This window comes from Micropterus salmoides, unplaced genomic scaffold, assembly GCF_014851395.1.
Source record: "Micropterus salmoides isolate LMB-PRFRI ecotype aquatic unplaced genomic scaffold, ASM1485139v1 Ms_hic_scaffold_21, whole genome shotgun sequence".
NCBI classification, from domain to species: Eukaryota; Metazoa; Chordata; class Actinopteri; order Centrarchiformes; family Centrarchidae; genus Micropterus; species Micropterus salmoides.
In genome coordinates this window covers 356,234-366,651 of record NW_024041262.1, presented here as the reverse complement: position 1 = coordinate 366,651, position 10,418 = coordinate 356,234, and the positions used below count along the sequence as shown (strand labels likewise).

The 10,418-nt window shown below is 38.3% G+C and overlaps 1 long non-coding RNA gene across 1 annotated transcript; it reads right to left on the bottom strand.

Annotated features, from left to right (window-relative positions):
- Positions 1–6,946: 6,946 nt before the first annotated feature.
- LOC119915752 lies at positions 6,947–8,229 on the bottom strand. The gene is made up of 3 exons (XR_005447002.1): positions 8,183–8,229; positions 7,081–7,182; positions 6,947–7,002 (listed from the first exon to the last, which is right to left on the bottom strand). It is a non-coding gene; the product is annotated as an uncharacterized LOC119915752 (long non-coding RNA).
- Between the last annotated feature and the right edge of the window lie 2,189 nt (positions 8,230–10,418).

The following is a 10,418-nucleotide window of genomic DNA, read 5'->3' as shown; positions in this document are numbered from 1 at the left end:
CATCTACGTGACAGGTGCTGTTATAACAGCAGCGTAATTCTGAATCAGGAGGTGCGTAACAGTTAGCGAGTGTTTGATTGTCCGAGCGGTAGAAAGTGACGGTGAACGCGAGCGGAGGAAAATATTCTGTCAGTAAATGTGCTGTGTCAGTTACAGCATGTCAGCTTCTCAAGACTAAGAAAAGTCTGTCTGTTTCCCACCTGCTGGAAAAGTGAAGCCTGTCTGCGCTAGAAAACATCTCCCCTCCCCTTCAGACTGCCAGCTGAGCAGGAACGCTTCTACAGCAGGCTACATCTTTTGGCTGCTATGTAACTCAACATTAGCTCAATTTATAGAAAATAACTGGAAGCTGTATTTTATTACTGCCTACTTGTCCAATGTTGAGAACATCAGTTAGAAACTTAGACTAAAGTGGTGTAGCCTACAGCTACAGTCCATAAAAAGTCCTGTAATGTTACAGACTGATTCAATTATTTTTCAGTTTTCAGTCTGAAAAAGTGGTTGTTAGGAAAAGAAAGGACGGAGGTGACTGGAGGAGCTGAGGTTAGGTGCAAACTAGTCCTTATAAGCTAATGAGGAGACGTTTCTTTTTAGATGTTAATGTACAAATAAAATGCACCTCAGAAGGGAGGAGGTTTCTCATGTTGCCTGTTTTTATATTAATGTCTATACAGATAAATGTCAGAAGCTGTGAAATCCTATCTATAATGAGTCTGAGGTCATATTATCAGGGTTTTAGGGGGTGAGGCCCAAAACATGCTGTGCCATAAATGTCTAATCAGTGTGGAGAGCATCATGACCAACCAAATTACTTTCCCCAAATCTACTGGTTGTAGTTCCTCCAGTAGACTGATCTTTGGGTGTTGGTTATTTATTATCTGCTCCAGCTTTTCCAACTATTGTTCAGAGATATGGTGAAGTAGGCAGTCTTGAGAAGCTGACATGCTGTAACTGACACAGCACATTCACTGACAGAATATTTTCCTCCGCTCGCATTCACCGTCACTTTTTACCGCTCGGACAATCAAACACTCGCTATGCACCTCCTGATTCAGAGTTACGCTGCTGTTATAACAGCACCTGTCACGTAGATGTTCTTTGAAGATCGAGGAGAGGAAGGGAACCAAGCGTTGAGTGTTACTGTGCTCGCACAGTGTACAAGCGAAAATTAGTAGCGCATTAATATAATAATAAGTGTGGGAAATTTTAGTAGCGGCGGTCACAATTCAGCAGTAAATAAATCTATGAATGTGCAACGATGTACTGTTCAAATCTCATCCTAATTTTATAATCCCTATTCAGGCAAGACTTAAGAAGGATACCGAAAATTTGCAGATCAAGGAGTAAATGAAAGCTAAAGAGATGTCTAACATACAATATCATACGTTATGAGCTCCCATAGCAAAGCAAAATTGAAGATGAGATCTCCTTTATTTCACATTTACATCTCCTAGATATAAATGAGCACGAATTGAGACCAAAGTGGTTTTCTCATTCTTCTCAAATGTCTCTCCTGAGAATTAAGTCTCACATTGAGCACAGTGCAAGTTCTCTAAATTCTCTCACAGCTGTCTCTTTTCCTGATCTCAACTAAGAGAAAAATGAGACATACTGTGCCGCTTTCAAATATGTCTCAATTTGATCTCAGTTATATCTCAGTGAGAAATATGTCTCGTACTGCTCACTATTTGAGTTCTCAGATTCTCTTACAGTTGTCTCTTTCTAGTGTTTCAGCAAAAAGAAAAAAAAAAGTAGTGCAAGCTCTCAAATTAGTCTCAATATGAGACATTATTTAATATTATAGCTCAATCATATCTCAGTTTATCTCAGCGCAAAATTTAAGAATAGAAGTCAATTCAGGCAAATAATTTGAGATGGTTTACATAATGTTCAACGTACAAAATGTGTTGATTTCTGACACAAGCCATACAATTCATTAATTACAATCCAAAACGTAACCCATCAAAACATAAGCCATGATGTGCTCAAAAGACACCTTTGTGAACTTTCTAAATGTTGACATTATGCTGACAGAATTCACAGCAAAGCTCTATTGTATAGAGCAGTAAAAGAGTGTGTAACACATAATAGAGCACATGCTGTTTTAATTCAATTCATTCAAGCACCCTGATAATACAATAGAGGCAATTCATCTTGCCACCACACACCCTGACCATGACCCACTGTTGCATCCAGTATAAACCCAATATTAAGGGGTTAAAACTTTTCAAGTGTGTTTGGGAAATTAGCTGCAAAAACAATGCCAGGCATAGATGTCAAGTCAAAGAAAACAACTTTACCCAATATATGAACCAAGGAAACTACTGTATTAACAGAGGTTTCCCATAGGGGAACAACATGACTGCATGTACCATTTGTTACACTATCATGCAGCAAAGAAAAACCAGCATCTTTGAATTCATGAACAAGGGCCCATTTGGCATATGAATGTTCTGAGGTAAAGAAGAACTCAATCTGTCCATACTTTCTTTGTCCATCACTAGAAAAAACGACTGTAAAATTGTTTCTTCTATTGCCTTTCCCATAGTGTTTTGATGTGAGATAATTTCTCTTAACTTGTGCCCTGTGAAAGATCCTTACTGTTTTGGAACTGATGCAATGACCAGTATGTCTTTCCAATGTAGAGAGTTGAACTGTGTCCAGTTGAAGTTCACTAGATGCTCCATATAGTTTGGTCCTAGACAAATCATTGTTTTCCTGACAGAAACTATCATCTTTAGTCATCCGTGTGTAGCTATGGCATTCCCTGGTTTTATGATTTGTGAGATAACAGGAATAGACTGCACAAGTTTGACTGCATGGACCAACTGCATAGCTATATTGTGAGTGCCATGTATGAGCCTTAACAAATAGCCATTCTTGTCCTCAAAATGGAAACACGAATGAGTCCATAATGGACCGAGGGCCTTCACACTGTATGCTAGGTGCACAAGAAGGTGTACATTTGCAGTTTCGTACCGCTCACCATATAGATTAGCCATTTGGGAACAAAAGTTCCACAGTAGTTTCTCTGCATGATCAATCTGTTCAACTGATATGGATTCCATCAACAAAATGAAAATGGCTTCACTTAGTAGAAGGAAGTGCTGGTAGTACAGTGTTGCAAGAATTCCACGGAAAACAACAGGTCCATAGAAGATCAAAATATCCCGATATTCTGATGCTTTAAAAAACATTCTGTGAGATGTCACTGATCGAGGATATCGAGTGGAGGATGGAGGAGAGATATCCTGAAATCGCCTGTCAATTTCCTTTGCATTTTTTGCCATGCTGAAGGGCTGACGAGAAAACTCTGGAGAAAACCACAGAACCATCAGAAGGCGCATTACTCCAAGAAGGACTGAGTGCATGTAATCTATGGCAGTGCCTTTGATAAGGTTATAACATTTAAGTTTGCTAAGCCAACAGGGACCCTTCACCCCTTTAACGGGGGTTTTGGTCTCATTTGAGATTTTCATATCAAGAGCAAACTTTTCATTTGTGCGCAGTGGGCCTTTTGGATCTCTATGTTGGTATGGAAATGCATGAACATGTCCCCTTTCCCCTGTCTTTACAGTCTCTCCTGGCTGCTCACATTTATGACATCCAAATTTCCCATTGTATTGCACTGAATTAAGGACAAATGCTTTAGCAGGTAAGTCGCATGTTCCAGCAATGGTGAGCACTTTACACACAAAAGGTTCAGATGTCAACTCTGCAGGTTGCACAAGAATTCCATCATCTGCAAGTTTACTCAGTGTGTCACCTAGTGGTCTAAGGAATGTAACCATGGATGGTTTTGAGTCCCCATACCAAAGTCCAGCAAATATCATATTCTCTCTTTTTGTGCGTTCCATGAAACTCAGTTCATTGATGATACAATAAAAAGGCCACACTGAAAACTTGGACGATTTGAAAATAGGTACCCCATCTGTGTTCCAAGTAAGTGAGATGTTTTTAGGGTCACTAAGAGGACCACCCCCATCTACAAGCTGTTTGTAAATTTCTGCATCATATATATTTCAATGTTGTTAGGATCTGTCTTCTTCCTGCTTAATCTAAAGTTAAGTTTCTCCTGAAAACCTGGCTTGAGAAACAATGACCTTATTTGAGCATCAATTGGAACCTCTATGAAGGATGAGGAGCTTTCTTCTGACACACTGGTCCCACAAGATAGACATTGTAATTGTTCACCTTCTAATGACCCAAAACAAGTACTGCAATATTTATGCAATACAATAGGAGATGATGCAGCATGTGAGAAAAAAAAGTCTTTTAACTTCTGTACACTGTTTAAGCAGTCTGTATTCAGACTATCAGGACAAACCAACTTTGTACAAACAAACATTTTAAGCAAATCACTAAGGGCCTTATCAGTTACTTTATGACAGTTTACGTAAGCCATGATGATCAGAAGGCTCTCTGCAACAGTTATTGATGCATTCTCATATAATGGTTTGTGTGTTGTGTCCTTGACTCTTCTGCACAGTCCTCACTCAAACCCTCTTCAAATCCCTCATTGAACAAATGTCCATCATCATATGTCCAATCCCCCACATCAGGGAGAGCTTCCTCAAATAATTGAGATGGATCATACTCAGCATTGCCATGTAGTTCAGTTGTTAGGTCATCAGGAGGATCTCTGAAGGCTGATCTGGAAGATGGTTCTTCATTGTCTTCGATAGAGTTAACAGTTGAAATACTCTCTTGTGCCACGCTACCTTGTGCTGGTAATAAAATAGAATAAAAATCATTAAGGGTCAAAAAACATCTTGTCACAACACAAAACCTATATCGTCTCAACCTGTATATCACTTTCTTACACTCAGATTATTGTGTCATATTTTAGCAGGATCTGGGGTCTCATTTATAAAACTGTACGTAGGATCCTTACTAAAAGTGTACGTGCGCCCGAAAGCCAAAAATGGCATGCGCAAAAAAATATTCAGACTTATAAAACCGTGCGTACGCCAGAACCTGCGCAACATTCTCTTTATAAATCTCAGTCAGCCAGAGTCAGCGGAAGATTGTGCGCACATGCGTCTCCTCCCCGAAATAACCATATAAGGAGCTTACAATGCCTAGTTTTACTATGCATATCCTCATCTGCATATCATTTGCATATGCTTATTCATCCACGTGATCATCTAACATGTTTACCGGTAGGAAGCCTACAAGACATTAGTCAATATGAAATATGGATGTGCGTCACGTCACATTAATAAAAATAATTTAGTTGCCTTTTTTTTAAATAAATAAATGAAATAGTGTAAAATACATTTATTTTTCTCAGTCTTTTCCACGGGCGTATTTTTAATTGAAATAGATTTAGACCATGTTGTGCATTATTTGCACGAAGCTATTTTCTCAGACAATTATTCATCTATTCATTTAATATTCAGCTATCATGATAAGCAATTATAGTTAAAACATTAAAGTACAGCATGCCAGAAGAAAAGTGTTCAAAAGCATTTATTGAATATTAAATTTTTGTCAAGTCAAGTCATCTTCATTTATATAGCGCTTTTAACAGTGTAGGCTGTTTCAAAGCAGCTTTACAGAGACAAATGGATATTACTTGGTATTATCTAGCTATTTATCTAGCTTTTTCTAGCTAAAGTTAGTTGTGATTAATTCACTACCGTCGCAACGTTCATTAGTTATTAAATTAGGGGCCTCTAAGACGACACCGTTCTCTCTACACAGACTTTAATGCGAACTCTGATGGCGTTCACATGCGCATTAAGAAATTATTCTAAGATTATGTGCATTTCAATCTATGTTCGCAGATTATTTCTCTCTCTACAGACCAAGATCAAATGAACTTGTCTGGCGATGTAATGATTTCATGTAGGCCTATTTTAAGTGTTTAACTCCAATGAGAATGGCATATTCAATCTAAATGTTTAATATTAGAAGTAAAACATATAGTTTAGTAAATTAATTTATTTATTTAAACTGTTATTGTGAACATGCACTGTAGCCTATTTATGAATACTACTCATAATGAAGATTTACGGTTTTACGTCAGGCTATATTATGCGTCAGTTTCACTAAACGGCCCAACACGCTCGCTGACGCGGACATTTAAGAATGGATGGATATTTGCTTCAAGTGATATGCTTGGTGAGTGAAATTATTATCTTTCTGTAGCTGTATAATTTTCTTTGATTTCTGCCTAAAAGTGACCAAAAAGACATTTAACTCCAGCTTACCATCGGTGTCGCCAAACTGCGCCGTCTCCAAAACGTTCGTACGCATGGGTCAGAGTTTGCGTGCAGGTGCGCAAATTATCCCGTCAAGTTTGTTTTTATAAATCACAACTTATGCGTCGAAAGTGGCGTACGCATGTTTCAAGGCCTTTTTTGTGCGTACGCACGCTTTATAAATGAGACCCCTGCTCAGTGACAAAATATACTGTACATCATTACAGACAGACAGGGTGTGTGTACCTGGCAGATGTCCGAGAGTGATTGGGGTACATCCTGCATGGACACCTGGATGTTGGACGTGTTCCCCTTGAAGTGCGTTTTTTGGGTTCCTCCAGGAGGCACCCCCCCCCCGCTGTGTTCTGCTGCTGCTACCTCCTGACACAGACAAGAGGACACATCAGTGGTTCACACCTTTTTTCTAGATCAATATTAGAGTCTAATTTTGCTTAAATTACATTTTTCAGATTTCTCACCCGAAACAGATTTCGGGTGAGAAACCTTCTTGTAAGAAACTCAAAAGATAAAAAAAAGAAAAAGAGAAGAATAAGAGAAAGCTATTTTGCCATGCTTGGTTTGACCAACTGTAGACTGCATTCTATCTACTAATCTATCTATTTACAGGGCCTGTGATTCTTAATCAGAACTAATTCTGTTCAGGATCTCTCTCTCCTCTGCACATGGGACTGGGTGTGGCTTTTGAACATTAAACACACACCAATACATTTCATAAGTTACCTAAATATTGCTGATCAGTCTCCACATGAACACTGGTGGCTGCAGGGAGGGATGACTGCAGGGAGGAAAATAAGGCATTAAATATCCTATCTGCTGCAAATTTACTGCAAAACAACTATGCCAGGCTACTTACCAATTGTGCAGCCCGTCTTGGTCGTTTATTTGGGTCTTCTTCATTACCAGTCCTTCTCCATCGTTTTCCAGGTTTTCGTCTGGTCATTTTGACACTCCAATACTATATAAATACAGACCCCAGTTGATGGAATATACAGTGGAACTTTTTGTAAAAGTAAAACTCTATATTCTGATGAAGCGTTTATTCAGTAACAGAGGTTTACATCTAATCAGCTCTTTAGTAAACAGAAATACATTTCTTAGAAAGTGTCAATTTTCCACTTCCAATTTTCTCTGTTAATTTCTTGTACCATTTTGATTTCCCCCTACGATAGATAAAGTTTCTCTTATTTTATGACTTCTACTTTCACTTTACTTCCACTACTTCCACTCTCTCCTAATTGGATAAAATGAATATCCCGAAAATGCATTTTCTGTTTACTGAACAGCAGGGGGAAACAGGGAGACTACGGTCATTTTAACAATAATAGCAATAACTGGTATCAGAAATAATATAGAGCTGTTTTATTAATACTCGGCTACTGCACTGTTATGTACCACAATTTCAAAATCTTAAGTCAAACTACAAAATAATTATTAACATCATATTATTTAAGTACCAAAAGTATTGATCATTGATGATCAATTGATCACCACAATGTAAATTTAATGCAAGTTATTTGTATTACTAACTCATGTAAATTATACCTCCTAATATTTTTATAAATAATTTATTAATTATGTAGCAGCATGAAATATACATGATCAAGAACAAATACAGCTAGGCTTATGATCACCACTGAATGAATACCAGAGTTTCAATGTCACTAAGACATGTTTTGTGACAAATAATTCCACAAATACACAGGTGTATTTCTCGTATGTTTTGACATTTCTGAAGAGTCTCTGAAGTAGAGTTCTGCTAGTCTGGGTAAACGCTGCACTCTCTGCCGGCGATTTGATTCTTGAACTTGGTCTGGTGATAGCCAGACTAGAGTTCTGTAGACAAACATTTACAGTAGGCCTATTAACTAGGTGTAGATAAGTAACGTTAGCATAGCTAGTGGTAGCCCCTTGAATGTGGCATTCGCAATGCGGTGACCTTACTCCAAGAATCCTACCTCATGTGTGATAAACGTGTCCGTTATTACTATTACCACTACTATTATTTACCGTTAGTCGTTATCCTTTACAGAGAGCTTTGCTGTTTCTTCCAAACTCGAGCCATTTCTGCCCCACACTACACAGCAGGCAGTGAAGTAACCGCCGAAAAAAAGAAGAAGCTGAACGTTGCACGCGCGGGAGACGTGACCGGTAGCGCCAAGACCCGCCCTACGAAGCAGCTCATTGCATGGCTCACGATTGATTGGACTATTCACCTCGAGTGGTTAAGGTTAGGATTAGCGGATTGGTCAGGGGATAGGACCTGAACAAATAAAAATGTTGTTATCTTTTTTAAAGAATACAGGGCTTTTAAAAATAATTTAATAGTATAAAGGAAATATAATCTGTGGGTATACTCCAGTCCAGCGGTGGCGGTAATACAACAACAAGTTGTCAACCGCCAGATAAAAATAGAAGAAGAAGAAGAAGAAGATTGGAGGGCGGGTCTTGGCGCCAATTCGTAATTTCGCTGGGGTGAGAGAAGTCCGTTGGTCACTACTGCTGCACCTGTTGGCTTTTGCCCCTGCCACGCCGAAGAGGTAAGAATGAAATTCTTTTGACGTTATCATAATAATGGTTTAGGTAATTAGGTGTCTGTCCAACAAGTAAGTTAATTGACAAAGAAACTCCGAACTAGGGCTGCATGATATGAGGAAAAGCTGTGAAAAAAATAAAGGTCATGATTTAATTAAATTTAAATTTGACTTAGTTGACTGGACTCGCCCTCCTATTTTTGCTCTACACTAGTTAAATATCTCTGAAATTTCAGATCTGCAAGTTCATAAATATTGTGTCACGAGTCCGTATGTTGTGAGCAGATTTTCTGCAAAAGCTACCACCAAGATTAAAATAATTTAAAGATCATGAACCACGATAGCATCCCTATTCTTGGTTCATGATCTTTAAATTATTTTAATCTTGGTGGTTTTATAGGTTATAAAACGGTTAAAATAGTGTCTATTTATAGTATACTTAGCGTTAATGATCTAAAATGTATTTTTTTCATTTAATAGGATGGAGAAAAACAAAGTGCTAGCAAAAAAGAGGCTACGGGTTCCCACTCAGAAAATGAAGGACCTGAGCTCCCCTCCCCCAAATGAGGAATCTGGTAAGTATTAACGTAATAGTTTCTGTTACATACGGGGTAATAATCATAACATTATTGTCCAAATAATGTCTAAAAATACCAGTCTAAATTGTTGTGGCCAAATAGAAATTAAACATATTCTCTCTCTCTCTCTCTCTCTCAGGGTGTGTTGCATTTGTCAGATGGGAGGATGGTTATACCGGCAAAATCTTTAAAGGATCTGAAATTTTGGCAAGAGATGAGGCTCCTGTGCAGCTGCAAGATCTTAGATCAGGAGACCCTGTTTTAGCAAAGTGGTCAGATGGTAAATTTTATAAGGCCATAGTTGAATATATTTCAGGGGAAGATCAGGCTAAGCTGCCAAAAGGCCACCCAACTCCACAGGAGTCCTTTTTAAATATTTTAAAAGGCGATGAGCCATCAGACATAACGTCAGGGTCTGACACCATTACAATAGATAGGAGCCCACTGTCTGAGCATGGCGAGAAAATCCCATCGCTGAATCCATCACCTGACGGGGGACATGCAACAGGCCGCAACACAGCTGGACCACCACCCTATGGGTAGGTTTGTCATAATTATTACATAATCACCTGGGCCCATGAGTTCAACACTTTTTATCATTATCCGATCAGATTTGGCAAAGTTCAAAACAAAAAAAAAAAACAGCATTAGGATAACTTTGTTATCCAATCTATGATAATAGAATAGGCTCTATGCACAGCTCCACTACTTCCTGAACTTAAGGCTGCTCTTTTATTTCCTGCCTTACATTATTGGACAAACTGATTAATCCACGTGTGTCTGAGTCACAATGGTCAGACACACAGAAAATTATTTGCTATTATTTTTTGCTTAATGATCAGAATCGTTTACGTTCATCTTTTTACGAGCTCACGTCACAACATATTGTGATCTTGTTGATCAGCTATTTCCAGTATTGAAATGTTTTATGTTTTTAAAGTATATAAAATGATTATAAATATTGCAGATTTTGGTCATAGTACATTTATTTTCATTATTGGTACTGGCCATCATATGCATAAAAAGAGTAGACAGCCCTAGTTGTCATGGCAGCATCTACCCTTCATTTATGTCTATGCCAG